Source organism: Lissotriton vulgaris, chromosome 6, assembly GCF_964263255.1.
Source record: "Lissotriton vulgaris chromosome 6, aLisVul1.2, whole genome shotgun sequence".
NCBI lineage: Eukaryota > Metazoa > Chordata > Amphibia > Caudata > Salamandridae > Lissotriton > Lissotriton vulgaris.
In genome coordinates this window covers 1,326,117,619-1,326,132,151 of record NC_141694.1, presented here as the reverse complement: position 1 = coordinate 1,326,132,151, position 14,533 = coordinate 1,326,117,619, and positions in this window count along the sequence as shown.

Sequence of the window (14,533 nt, the reverse complement as noted above, 5' to 3'; positions counted from 1 at the left end):
GCTTTTAAAATGATCTTGTGTTCGAATTTGGTTAAACATCCTAGCTCCTTGCTAAATAATTTGGGAAAAACAGATTCCCATTTAGAAGATGAATCTTCATTAGTTACCAATACATGTTCGAGATAGACATTAGCTAAAACTACTTGGTCAGGATGATTGGGATTTAGTACTAACTCCATTTTTTTAAGATCTTTCCAACTCAATAAAGCACGTCCTTGTTCGACAACATAAACTTTAGTTGAACATGATCTACCTTTGAAAGTTACTTTGGCATTAAAATAGCCCACAACAGGTAATCTAACACCACAGTAACCTTTAGGTCGTGCATCAGATGTTATTAAGGTGTACTTGTTTCCATTTTACCACATGTTTTTATCAATGATGGTGTACGGCGAACATGAATCTGCCCAGAGCATCATATAGACATCATTTATCAGTACTTCACATTTAGGGGGACAATAATCTTCTGAGATATCATTAACAAAATCATCTTGCAACATCATCACTTCAATATCATTCTCATTGCCATCAAATACTTCTTCATCACTGTCAATATGAGATTCTACAAGGTTTACAGAACGCTTCCAATTACTGTAATCGCCAGTTCTACACCATTTGGCAAAATGACCAATTTTTTTGCATTTACTGCATGTAACTTTACTAGCAGGACATTTAATGAAATCAGCAGTGTGTTTCTGACTACCACATCTGTAACAAACTCTTTTGGTAAAACTAGATTTATTTTTAGAAAAACTAGGTTTAACTTCCTTGTTATCGCTTTTATAATGAGATTTTCTGTAACCTGTAGATACAGCATTAACATTACTAGATTCATCTTTAGAGCTTAACTCTTTGACATAATGGGACGTATTCTCCATTTTCCTAGCAGTGTCAAGAGTTTTTTGTAGAGATGGATTTTTTAGCTCAAGTAAACGTTCTTGAATTTTGATGTTTTTAATTCTATTTATGAACTGATCTCTTATTATTTCTTCGTGTAAGTCTTTGAACTTACAGGTAATGGCTAAGGTTCTTAAACATGCCACATATTGTTGCACATTTTCACCAGCTAGTTGTGCTCTAGAGAAAAATTTGTGTCTTTCAACTACAATACTCGTTTTCTTCCCATAATTTTCTTCTAATGCTTTTAAAGCATCAGAAAATACATCAATAGCTGTATCATTAGAACTGGTTTCACTAGTTTCACTTGTTTCATCATTGTCAATAACCGTTGAAACAACACGATTTGTTACAGGTAAAGTTTTTAAAACTTTTCTGCCTTCAACACCTAAATTGTGTTTAAGTAATGCTAATTTTCTAGAAGGTAAAAATACATCGCCGCCTATGGCCTCTAAATAAGTTTCAAAGGATTCTGACCAATCTTCCCAATTCATAGAAGGAGGACCAGGAGACTGCAAGAACTTGGGAGGAGCAACTACAGAAGATGAAACATCCATAATGACTAAATTAAAATTATAAATATTAGAATAATACTTTGTAAGTGCAATGAAAATAATAAACTAAAATAATTAATGTAGTCACCGTTGTCAAAGTAGTTTGTAAATAAATAAACTAAAATAATTAATGTAGTCACCGTTGTCAATAGCTGGTATTTGCTTGAAAACTGTTGTCAGGCGTTTATTTCATTAAGTATACACTGTTGTTTAAAATTAATCTCATGTTCTAAGTTCACCTCGTAGAAAAATGTGTACAAAGAATGAACTGTTTATTGAAGGACGTATAATTATATTAAGTTATGTTTTTAGAAGTAATAAATTGTAGACTTGCCGAAGGAAATTGTGTCCGACGAGTGAAAATGGCCTTGTTTGTTTATATCCGACGTCTGTATTGCTTACGATAGAAATAGCATCCGTTGCTATGGTTATTCAAGATGGCCGCTACCGGAGCGTCAGACGTGAAGCGTCAGACGTGATGATGCAGGTGGCTGATGTCAGAGCGTTAGACGCGCTGATGTAACAACGCGATGACACAGTGATTGATGTTGGACGCGCTGATGTGGCAGCGCGATGTGCACGCGAAGACAGGAATCAACACGGCGGCATTTTTTAAAAGAAGAAACGAAGTAAGTAAAACGAAGTTGTTAACATGGCGGCATCATTCAAAATAAACAACAGTGTTGAAGTCTTTAAGGTGATAAAGGGGAAAACGATCCTCCGTAATTAAAATGGCATTAAAATTACGATGCTGCGCGCTATGTCGACATGCCAAAAACAGTTCAAAAATTGGATTTAAATAATCTCAATAAAAAAAAAATCCAAATTTAGCGCAAAACAAGAGTCTATTCGTTTCAAAACGACAACGTATAATAAAGGTACCTTGAAACTTTTATAAATGTTCAGGCTTCCTGGGGTTGTGTGGAGAAATCTTCAGTTTGTAGGAAGATCTTCAACCAAGTCAGGAAATCTTCAATCCAAGTCAAATTTTCTTCTTTAACTGGATCCCATCCTCGTCGCCACTGAAATGACTTGGAGACAGTGGTTGAGAGTAGTAGAAAAGTAGTTTATTTGATCAACAACCCCAGGAGCATTCAAGGACCAACTTCCTCAGTAACTGTGCATCTCTGATCTGCTCCCTGGATTCCACACTCTGGAATCCAGTGAGCACAGTGACCATGAGACAATGACATCATTGCTAAGATACAACATTAACCACCACTGTAATTCTGTCCGTACTTCGTCCGAGAGAGGTACCGAGTCTGTGTATGAGAGGCCCCTCCGAAGATGTTGTATCTTGAGCCTCTGGAGGGCTCTGTAATGTAACGGCCCTGGAAAGATAGCTTGAATGGACGATGCCAGAATGCCCACTACTCTGGCCAGCGTCCTGAGAGTCACTATCTGACTGTCTAACAACTTCCGTATCTCTGATTTCAAATCCCGCAATTTGGAATGTGGAAGGGATAGTTGAGCCGACAGCAAATCTATTGTGAAACCCAGAAAGTCCACCGATTGTGTCGGAACCAGTACCGATTTCTTTGAGTTTACTACAAAACCCAAGTTCTGGAGTAAAGACATGGTCATGTTCAGATGCCGCAGGAGACAGAGTCGATCCTGCGCCATGATTAAAATATCGTCTAGATAGATGATCAGTCAAACCCCTCTTTCCCTGAGGAAGGGGACCACCGGTTTCATCACCTTTGTGAAGCACCATGGAACCGAGGAGAGACCGAAGGGAAGAGCCAAGTACTCGTAACATTGGTCACCCCAAATGAATTGCAGAAACCTGCGATGCGGTGGGAAAATCGGGAGAGACAGATAAGCGTCTTTGAGGTCCAGGCGGACGAACCAATCCCCTTCCTGCAGCAAATCTGCCAGGAGGTGAATCCCCTCCATTTTGAAATGATTGTAGGTAAGGTATTGGTTGAAATCCCTGAGGTTGAGAACCAATCTGTTTCCGCCTCCTTTCTTTTGGACAAGGAAGACGTTGCTGAAGAAGGACCGAGGGCCTCTCTGAACCTTGGCGATTGCCCCTTTCTTCAGCAACTCTTCCACCTCTTCGGTTATGAAATTGTGATCTTGTAGGGAAAAATGGAGAGGCGGGGGGGGGGAGCCCTGCACTGGGCGGGAATAAAATTCCAGATGGAACCCCTGAACCGTTTGCAGTACCCATGCATCTTGCGTCAAAGCTCGCCATTGCGCCATGCAATGCTGCGTTCTTCCCCCCAATGGAAGAATAGAAAGGTCTGGAACACTCACCGGAGTTCTGACTGGACTTGAAGTTGGCCCTGGTGTTTCCCGACTGGAAACGGCCCTTCGAGAATCTGCGCTTGGAAGGATAGAAAGTCCCACCGCGGGTGGAGTCCCACTCTCCACGGCCACGGCCAAAGTCTCCACGTTGGGAGCCTTGCTGGAATCCTCGGCCTGACGAGCGGCCCCCGCCTCGTCCGGCCCTGTTGAAAACCCCCTGGCTCAGGGCTCGCTTGATACCGCTCTGGGCTTTGTCAAGGGCGGTGAAGGTGCCGACATATTTAGTAACGTCCTTCACGAACTTGTCGCCAAAGAGGAAACCCCCCGCCAGGGGTCCGGGTTCCGCTTCTGCCAGCTCCGTGAGGTTGCTGTCCATCCTTAGGAGTAGGGATTTCCGCCTCTCGGAAGATATGGCGCAGTTTGCGTTGCCCACGAGGCAAATGGCGCGCTGGGCCCAGCCCGCCAGAATGTACGGATCCACTGCGTCCGGACCCTCCTTGGCCTTCAGTGCCATTTCTAGAATTTTCGCCAGCGGTCCCACGACGTCCAACATCTTGTCCTGGCAGCCTCGCCAGGCCCTATCTAACCCTCTCTTCGGATCCTTGGAGAATTTACGCAAGAACGTGAGCATGCTCGCGTCTATCTCCGGAGTGTCAGCGACACCATCTTGAATCTCAGGCCGGGGACACTCCAACCGTAAACGATTACGGACCTCCCTGCTGAAAGGCTTGCGGAGGTTCTCGTGAAGATATTCAGCGACCGCTGGGGGAGGGATCCAGTCCGAGGACCGGGGGTGGATGATATCCGCCGGGTCAATGTTGAATGTCCCGATTCTCTCCTCCGCCGGATTCGGTTCGGATCTGGGCTTCTTAAAAGGAGGAGGCCGTTCCTCGGAGGTGTCGGTGTCGGTGCCCGTGTCCGTGTTTGTGGTAGCTGTGTCCGTATCCACAGGCAGCGGGCGTTTAGACTTGGCTTTTCCGCCCACGGATGGCCATTTCGCTGGCAGGGAAGCCAGAGACTGAGCATGCGGCCACTGCTGACCCGCCGAGCTCGTCTCGTAAGAAGTGGCTGCGTGTTTAGATTTCTGCTTCTTCTTCTTCCCTTAGCCATGGCGTTTAGCAAAACCTTCGAGTTGTTTCCGAATAGGGCGCATAGCCTCTGCAAGCGCCTGATGCACTGTCTGTGGGACTTGCGTCTCCATAGCTTTCGAAACCGAAGCCTGGACCGAGGCATCCAGAGCTTTCACGATATTGTCCTCCAGAACAGCTTCACGCTGTCCGTCCACAATCTCCTCCTCATCCTGATGTTCCTCATCTGGGTAGCGAACCCAGCCCTCCATCGCAAGGGAACACCGGCCGACTGACGAACAAAGGGGGTTAACGGGGGGGTCAGCCCGGGCACACTTGAATTAATTCGACGGCAACGTTTCCCAAACCCCCTCAGCACAGCTGTAGTCAAAGGTCAAAGACCTGGGCCCTTGATTCCGAGAGCGTGTGCACACCCTGGGCCTCGCAGATTTTACAACCAACAGGCTCAAGAGCGCTGGCGATCACACAAGGGGGACCTGCCGGTGTGTGGAACGCGTGAGCAATGCGTTCGCAGAAAGCCAAGGAATCAGAACGAGGCGCGCCGCCCAAACGCTACCAAAACCGCCCAAAGAGCCCAAATTGGTAGCGTGGAGGTAGCGCGCGTCGACCGAGAGCCACCCGGAGAAGCGCCAGGGCGTACGAGGGAAGCCTCTGCATGCCTTGCGGCTGACGGGAACAGGCTCGTATGCGTAAGAGCGGCAGCCCCCTTGCCGGCCAAAGACCGTTGTCCTGAACGCCAGAAGCGCGAGGACCGAAGGACTGACGTCCAAAATCAACGGCTCTGAAGTGGTTCGTAACTGACAGAGAAAGTGCAAAACAAGTGCAACCGAAATAAAACAATTCAATACGGAGCTATGGCTCAATCATACACACATAGTAAATCAACACATTTAACCCCAAAGGAACAACCCAAACACAAGCAGAGTGAGGGGACCCAGGGGTGGTGCACTTAACTCTGACTTGAGCAGCAAAGAAAGAGGATGTGTAACGCACGCAGATGGTTCTTATGGACTATGGGGGCGTGCCTATAACCATGGTGTTCATGGGAAATGTAGTAATTTATTGTTTGTTGCGAAAATAATACATTTTCATTGGCTGCTGTGTTGATGCAGTAAAGTTTGAGAAGCATAATCTGATGCCTCCGGTCCTGTAATAGAATCTCTGTGCTATTTGCATCTGAATCAAGAGCTTACAAAAGATTAGAGTGCAAGGTTTAGGCTGATGGACATTATACTGACTCTTCCAGGGACATCTTTTTGTGGAGTTGCCCATAAAAAAATTTTGTCATGACCTTGGGCAATTCTGTATCATATGGCAGGCAACATGATATTTAACCATACAATGCAGGGTGATCCTCACATTTTAATCATTCTAAAAGAAACAATGCTGTCTGGTTGGACTGCAGCAGTGTGTGCTTAGAAGGTGAAGCTCACTAACATATAAATAATGAAAGCACCATTGTTTCTACTGTGAGCTCATGCGGTCTTTAGAGGTCAGAGGTCTTGGTTATTTATGGGCTTTGGTAAGCGCATGTGATTTCCTGTAGTTCTTGAAATCATTTGATGATTCAATTATGTTGGCCATTTTGGCAAAAACAGTATTAAAGGTATTTAAAAAAATTGTTATTGAAGTTTATAGAACAGGAAAAATAAAACAATTTACATCATAACCAGGCATTACAGTTGCATGTTACATCTTTCAACGTATTGTCTAGCCTGACGGTAAAGTAGATAGATTCCCATCTGGCACATTTGTTTTTACATTTTGGTACTTAGTGGCTGAGACTATTACGCTCAGGTTCAACAACAGTCTTTCTCCAGCATACCCTCTTCCAGTGTGCGTAGTGAACGTGTCTCTTTTGTGACGTCCTCACTCTTTTTGTACTCGGTCGACCATCTCCCTGCGGCCTATATGACGCACTCCTATTATTTCCATCGGTGTCACTAGATTCTGCTCCTGTTTCCTTACTAGTATTAAAAGGAATTTAATAGATCTTGATAGATTTTATAGACAACTACTAGTACAACTAGTATCACCTGTAACATGAATACACAACCTGTGATCTCTGACTAAGTCATTAAACAAGCATAAGAAACTCTGCCACCCGTAATGATGCAAACACAAGAAGATGATGGACGGAGCACTGAAACTTTTCAGACACCCCCCAGTCACAGATCTGGGTTTAATCCATCATCGTTCTTTAGCAAACTTTGCCAAACAAGTTCAGACCCAGCCATATGCAAAACAGTCTTGACCCTGTTCCTTATGGGACTTATGGTCATGGTGCCTTCAGAAATAAAAGAATCACCAACATATGTGCCTGTTGTGACTAGAGATGGTTTCTGATTGGAGAGCCAGATGTTTTAGTAGCAAACTCTGGAAACATTAAAACATGCCATATTGTCTGATGCTGTATGCTCTGTTTCTATTTTCCAAAAGTGTATTAGACTTCTGAAAGAGAGACATTGCTATTCTATCTCTTACATTATTGGTGAGATGTGTTCCATTCTTTTGATCTTCTGATTATTGCTGCTTCTTTTATTATTGATGGAAGAAAATGTTCCTCAGCCTTTTAAGTTTCCGCATGGTGGAGTTTATGAAAAGACGTATGGCTCAAAGCTCCACAATATTGGAGCTTATTTTCTGACAATCCTGCTGCTTTTTTTGACAGTGTATATTTTTGGGACCTTCTGAAACTGAAGTTTCATTTGGCAGCTAGATATTGTAGCTGACTGATCGGGACAGCTCTCAATGGGCCAGATGTATGAAGGCTTTTTCTCGTTCTCAGAATCAGCCCGTTTGCGAATGGGAAAAAGCCTTTTGGGATGTATCCTCCCAAAAGGCCATCGCAAAATAAGGAATTGCAAAATTTGCGATTCCCCAGTTTGCGAAGGCATTTAAGGAATCACATAGTGCGATTCCTTAAATACAATTCTGGAAGCAACCAAGTTGTGCGATTTTGCCTTAAGAAATTGCAAATAACCACCAACTTCAAGTTGGTGGTAATTTGCGATTTCCTAGAAAAATGCACTTTTTTGCATTTTTCAAAGTGCCATGTGGGGCACATACATGCCCTTAGAGGATGTATGTGCACCACATGTGCACACATGCATACTTCAGGGGTGCAACAGGGTGTCCTTTTGGCACACTTGTATTGCATTCGCAATTTGTGAGTACCTATTGGATACTCACAAATTGCAAATGTCTTCCCATTCATTCCTATGGGCCTCTAGGCCCATGGGAATGAATGGGAAGGTATTTCCTAATTGCGAATCGCAATTTGCGATTCACAATTAAGGAATATGCAGGAATCACAATTATTATTGCGAAACCAACATACATTGCATTTCGTGAGTCTTTATAGCGAATCGCTAAAATTCGCTATTAAGGACTCGCAAACTGCCATGATGATACATCTGCCCCAATGAATCTTATCTATGCTAGCCGGCCAAAGACCCCAAGGGTGCCAAAGTCTACTATTTCTTCAGACATCAGCGATTTAACAGGAGGATATAAGTGGAAGGAATTTGCCTAATGAAGGTTTGTTCATCGCTCGCTGCAATATAACTATCAATATTGAACCTGTTGCCTCAGAGGTCGTGCAGATGTATAATTATCATGGCTTGCTGTTGTCAGATGCACAAATAGTATTTTATTCATAATAAGTTGGGGATAGTTCATTCTATACTCTGAAGTACCCACTGAGAGACAGATGCATGACAGTCAGTCATTTGTGGTAAATGGGCAGTGTTGCCCATGTAAAGGCTCTGCGCAGTCCTAGTAGGTAAAAGCTATTGACTAATGACATATTGATTGCATATATTTGGCAGAAGCACTGAACCATCCCTGCATAAATGTGATTGCTGAGGACTGACTGAGAGGTTGCCATTGACAGGCAGGTTAGTAGTGGAGAGAGTGTAGGTAGGAGACAGTAATGCCAGAACACTTCTTTTCCAATTTCCTTTAGTGCCCAATGAAGAGTTTTAGAGTATCCATACTGGAGTGCTCAGGAAAAGGCTAGGTGTCCCTTCCTGCACAAAAACAATCATCCCCACAACGTAGGCCCCCTTACAAAATGACGCAAGGGTGCCTGCGCTGGTGCATGGCAGCCAATTGTGGGCCAGCGCAGGGGAAAGCACACGGATGCTTCGTATTGTTGTTAATACGACGCATCCGTGTGCTTTGAAAATGGCGAGGCTCAGCGCAGCAAAATGGCTTGCAGCTCCAAGCTGCCTCATTTTCTCGTAAGTGAGGCACATCGAATCTTACTTATATGCCTTTCATGGTACCTCAATTTGATGCTTAATGCTGTTTCAGAAAATATGTTTCCGGGAGCCTCGGTGATCACAAACCAGTAAAAATTGCCGGTTCCACTACAAAATGATGTCCATTAGCAGATCAGCCTTGCCTGCTGTTCACAACCATCAGGTGAGTACCTGCAGTCATTTGTGTTTTTCAGCGTTGTCCGTCATTAGGACACTAAACACTAGCCAGCCTGTTTGGAGGAGTGAACCTCGTCCAATGTGTTGCTGTGGTTACAAAATGGCAGACAGGGGCGGGGTAGTCGTGAAGGGAAGGCAGAGGTGGCATTGAAGCATAGCTCTTTTTCAGATCAGGGGGAGGGCAGCATTCTGTAGCTGATGAAATCTGTCATTCAATTGTCTGATGAGCAGGAGGTACTCATGCAAACCTCAGCATCACGGTGACATTATTTGGACCTTGGTAGGGACCTGAGATAGACGCCGCCATCTTAGCATGCAATTTATACATCCTACAGTACACATTGTCAGTGAATGATTTTATGACTGACGTCTTATTCTTGATCGCAAGCACAAGAAATAGTGCAATAAGATAATAAACACTGTCAAAGGGGTCCTCACAGGGACCAGCACAAATAATCCTCTTTCCTCCAAGAAATGCCATTTTCTCCGAAAAGCAGAACAGGTATTGTGGAACTTAGGACATCTGGCAATTCATTTTAATATTTTCATTAGAAAGTAGGATATTTAAATGCTATTCCCAGTTTGTGGTTAGCCCAAAGTGTGCAGGCCCGACCCACACAGCATAAGGGGTTTAACAAAATGTTTAGAACAACTGTTTTACTGTGTAATGGTTTTAAGGTCAGCCGCACACTGTGATGTGCTTTTAACACTGCCACAAAAGAAAGGCCAGCTACTGTTATTAAAACCGCCAAGTACAGCGTGCATTTTGAAGTTCTTTTCATAACATGTATCTTTGTTTTATTCCCTATGCTTTTAGAATCAGCACACCCGGTTTTGATTTCCGTTATTGTTCCCAACAGGATAAGGTCGTTGCACAACGATGTCTTAGTGTTGCACTGCTCTCAGACTACGTTTCTGCTTTTCCATGCACCAGATGTCTGAAACCAGCACAACCAAATCAGCTGTGCCTAGTGCACTGCACCCATCTCATAAACATGGTCGAGGTGCTTTGTGTGTGCCTGACTCACCGTGAATCACATAGAAAGGATGAAAATTGGCCTACAGCGGGCCTCAGACCTTCACTGCATGTGCCGTGCACCAGCTCTGTGGCAGGCCTGTGCCATTAAAGGATTGGATTGATAGTGGAGCAGCGTAATCTTAGCTCCACCCCTACACGTCACAGAAACGTGATATACTTATGTGCATTTATCATTTATTATGTTCAGTTTGTCCTAACGACATTCATGAAAGTAAAGTATTCAACTGTACTTTAGAAATGTTTCATTGTAGAGTGTTAGAGATTTCCAAACGTGTGCATATTAACGTTTAGGTCAACAAGGAAAATGTAGTTCTTATATATAGTTTCATCACATATGTAATCGATTTTCCTTACTTAAGTTACCTTTCTATGATTTAATTGGTTTGTGCATACATTTATCTGCATGTCGGGTGCACATTTTATTTTACTAAAGTTAGCTTGAAAAAAGGTGTAGGAAAGTAGGATCTGCTTCTTATGGTTTCCCCCCACTTTTTGCTTGATGTTCCACAGTTTTTGACTAACCTGCTAATAAGGACCCCAGTCTATCTGCGTTCTCCTTAAAATGTTATGTATGTACTTAGGTACACTCCAGATTGGATACTGGGGTACCCTTGTCAGTCCCCAGTATATGGTACACATGTACCCTGGCAATAGGTAATCCAGAGGCCTCCCATGGGCTGAAGCATGTATTATGCCACCCATAAGAGGCAATGCAAAATGGAACTACAGGCCTGCCATTGCAGCCTGTGTAAGCTGGTGCTTGCACCACTTACTTTTGATATAGGTTTCCTATATGTATAGGTCACTACACTTAAAACTTATAAGTCACCCCTATAGCAGGCCTTGACAATCCTGAAGGCAGGGTGCTGGGTTCTACGTGAGAGGGTGCCCCTGCATGAGCAGAGTCCCTCTGCAGCCTTCGGAGACCATTCTCCTGGGATGTCTGTGACACAGCCAGACATATAGGAGGAGGGGATTTATATTCTCGCAGAAAATGCTATCTCGAAAACGGCTGAAGCAAAACATGTTGTGTTTGGTATCAAACACCTTGGAATAATACCTCCACACCGGTAACCGGTATGGGAGATATGATTCCACCCTTCTGAAGTGGGCTTCACGGGGTCACTGGGGTTTCCGGTACCAGCCTTCTCTTTCCTGGACAGCACAAAATGGTTGCTGCGGACCAGAGACACATTTCTGACCTCCTGTTGCTTAGTCAAGCTCGAGCAGGGGAAGGCAGGACAATAGGCATCCTGTCACAGGGAGGTGCGACCACCTCTTAGACAGGATTTAGCTATTGGGGCTGGGTGGGTGCACTTCCAAAGTTCCTGAAAGTCTGCATCTGGGGCACACTTGGTGTCCCTGTGTAGTCCAGTTCAAACCAGTCCTGGGAGCCATTGGCTCCTGCTCTGGTGCGAAACTGGCCAAAGGACAGGGGAATTTCCTCCCTGCTGTCCTGACCCTCTCCTGTGAGCGTACCCTGAATCTGTCCAACTATCGCCTATGGGTACAAAAGGGCTTACCTGGCTGTAGGACCCTAGATTCGACGTTGATACGATTCTGAACAAGAAATCACTGAACTTTGACTGTATGGACACTCTGGACTTCACTGGACTCCGATTGGGCCCGACTTTGCCCCCCCCCTCTCTGTCTAAACCATCGTCTTTGACTGTGCACCATACAGGCTCCGTGCAGGACCTGTGGAGCATCAAGGACATCCAAAGTATCTTCCTTGGGGTGAAGGAGTCAATCCCCTGCATTCACAGGCACTGTAATGCTACTGACTGGTCTTCTGATCCTGAGCTCCTGCAGACTCCAAAGGCTCCAGCAACACAGGAGGTGGGTTCCTATGTTTCCTGAGGTTGAGCTGCCCTCTCACTGAGTTTGAGGCCAGTATCCATCGTGGGATTGCATTATCTGAACCCCTGTGCACTGCGTACTTTTGCAATTGCATATGCTTGTTGGTGTTCCCCAACTAAGTGCATTGGGCTGTTGATAGCTCAAACCTCTGTGCATATTGTGTACAAAGAGCTTTGGCCTCCTCGCAATCTGTGCCCTTCAAGCTGTTGTTTTGTGAAACCGCTAGAGGTCCCCTCTCGACTCCTGTGCCTTTGGCTTGTGGGTCCATTTGAGGGACAACACTGATTTTCTTGGGCTCTCCTGGTTGCTCTATGCCTGCCCTGACTTCTCTTGATGTGGTGACCGTGACCTTCTTTGTGGGTTGCCGCTGCCAAGGCTTATTGATGTTCCCGCCAGACACCGACCCCTCAGCAATCCTTTGTGGGACAGCTTGTATCCGGCTCCTGGTCATCTTTGACATCTCCTGGTTCCCGTGGCTGCAGAGTCAAGGTCTCCTTTTATGCACCTGAAGCACCTGACATCGGTGGGCAGATGTCTTCCGAGCCCCTGGTCACTCCTGAGTGACCCAGACTCTGTCCTCTCTGCTTTCAGGTCCTTCAAGAATCCAATTGTGAGTTCCATTGGACACTTTTCTTCTTTCCAGCAGTGGCATTTCTTTGAAGACTCCAATTGAGAACAAAGCTGGTTTCTGATGCCACTTCGACCCTATGCACCTAGCTTTCCTGGGATAAGTAACTTTGGCACTTCAGTATCCACAAGTGGGGTGGCTCTCCAACCTTCTATGTTACAAAGGGTTTCCTCATAATCCACTGGGAAGGGTCCTTAAACACTAAAACTGCAACTGTGACTCTCCCATTGAATTGTACGCAGCACACAGTTGTGTTCTCACACTGCACTGTCCTCTGTGGCATCCCTACTTACTCACCGTGGGTGGTTCCTTGGAGTCCCAGCAATTCTACAACCTCTAGACCCTGTCTTTACTTGATTTGTGGTTCTTATACCACTATTTTAGTATAGGGTTTGGTATCCCCGTGGAGCCCACTGCTTATGAGTGCTATTTACGTTTGTTTCTGTACAACAGTATTGTGTGCTTTGTGTTTATCTGCATGCAAAAGATACTTTGAGGAGGTCAAGGTGTGTTATAATAATAAATACATATTTTTATAACTACTGTGTGGTTCTCCTTTCATTTAACCAATACAATAAGGTTGCATTCTGACAAAAACATGCTGCTTAACATTCCTTCAAGACTAAGCCTGAAGGCTGCTCTCCACAGCTACCACTTGGATAGCTTTCAAAGGTTATCTTTGACCTCTTAAATCACCATAAGGGTTGTTTGGACTGGTGCAAGGTGCCCACTTTAATTAGTGATTTACAAACAAGGGCAACCCTAGAATAAGAACCTGGGGCAATATATACTGTATTCCAAACAGCGGTTCATGAGCTAAAAAAAAGAAAGTAAAATAAACAGAAGTTAATTAAACAGAGGAAAAACCAGTGCTAAGTTTCACAATAACCATTTACCAAAATAATATTTAATGTAGGTTCAGTGGAGAAGTGTGGCTCAATGGTTAGAGCGGCAGACCCTGATGCAGAGGTCTGGCCCGGGACCAGGGTTCAATTCCCCGCCTCGGCGGGTCTTGGGCTCAAAAAAATTCCACGGACCTGATAATTCTTGCCTCGGTGCCTATTCCAATCATGAAGTCCCACTCTGCAACTCTGGGCAATAGCTTGCTTAATCTCCACAATGGCCCCCACAACGCTAAGGATGCCTGGCCTCCACCTTGGGGGTGCCCAGGAGTGGATGCCTCACAGGGAAAGCCAGGATGGGTTCCACAGCGGTATTCGTACAAGTGCCTTGAGACCCTTGCGGGTGAGTAGTGCGCTATACAAGTATCAATTTACATTTCAATCAAACAAAAGATGAACAAAATATTAATGGTGGTCATACAGTTAAAAAAACAATGATAAAAGTGTGAACACTCACGAGTGTCAACTGAACAAACAATGGCAGAGAAAAAACACAACAAAACAACAGATATAAAAATACACAATATAACAATTGTGTCCTCTCTTATTTAGGCAACGTTCCAAGCGTCAACAGCGTTTCGACCCACGGGTACTTTAGGGGTCATCTTCAGGACAAGAACTTCAAATATGAGAGCGTCCACTTTCTTTTCTACAAAAATGAATTATATACATGGAAATACAATGGATAATTTAAAATTGTACTCAGTACCGAAAGCGTGACAAAAAAGTCGGAAATTGTGATTTTCAAAGCAATAAAAATAAGAGAACTATAAAAGGAAGGACCAAAACTCGGGAATTCTAATAGAAATAGTGAAATGAAAACTGTGAATAGAAAGACAATATTAATAAAAAGAGGCTGAATAATCACCTCAA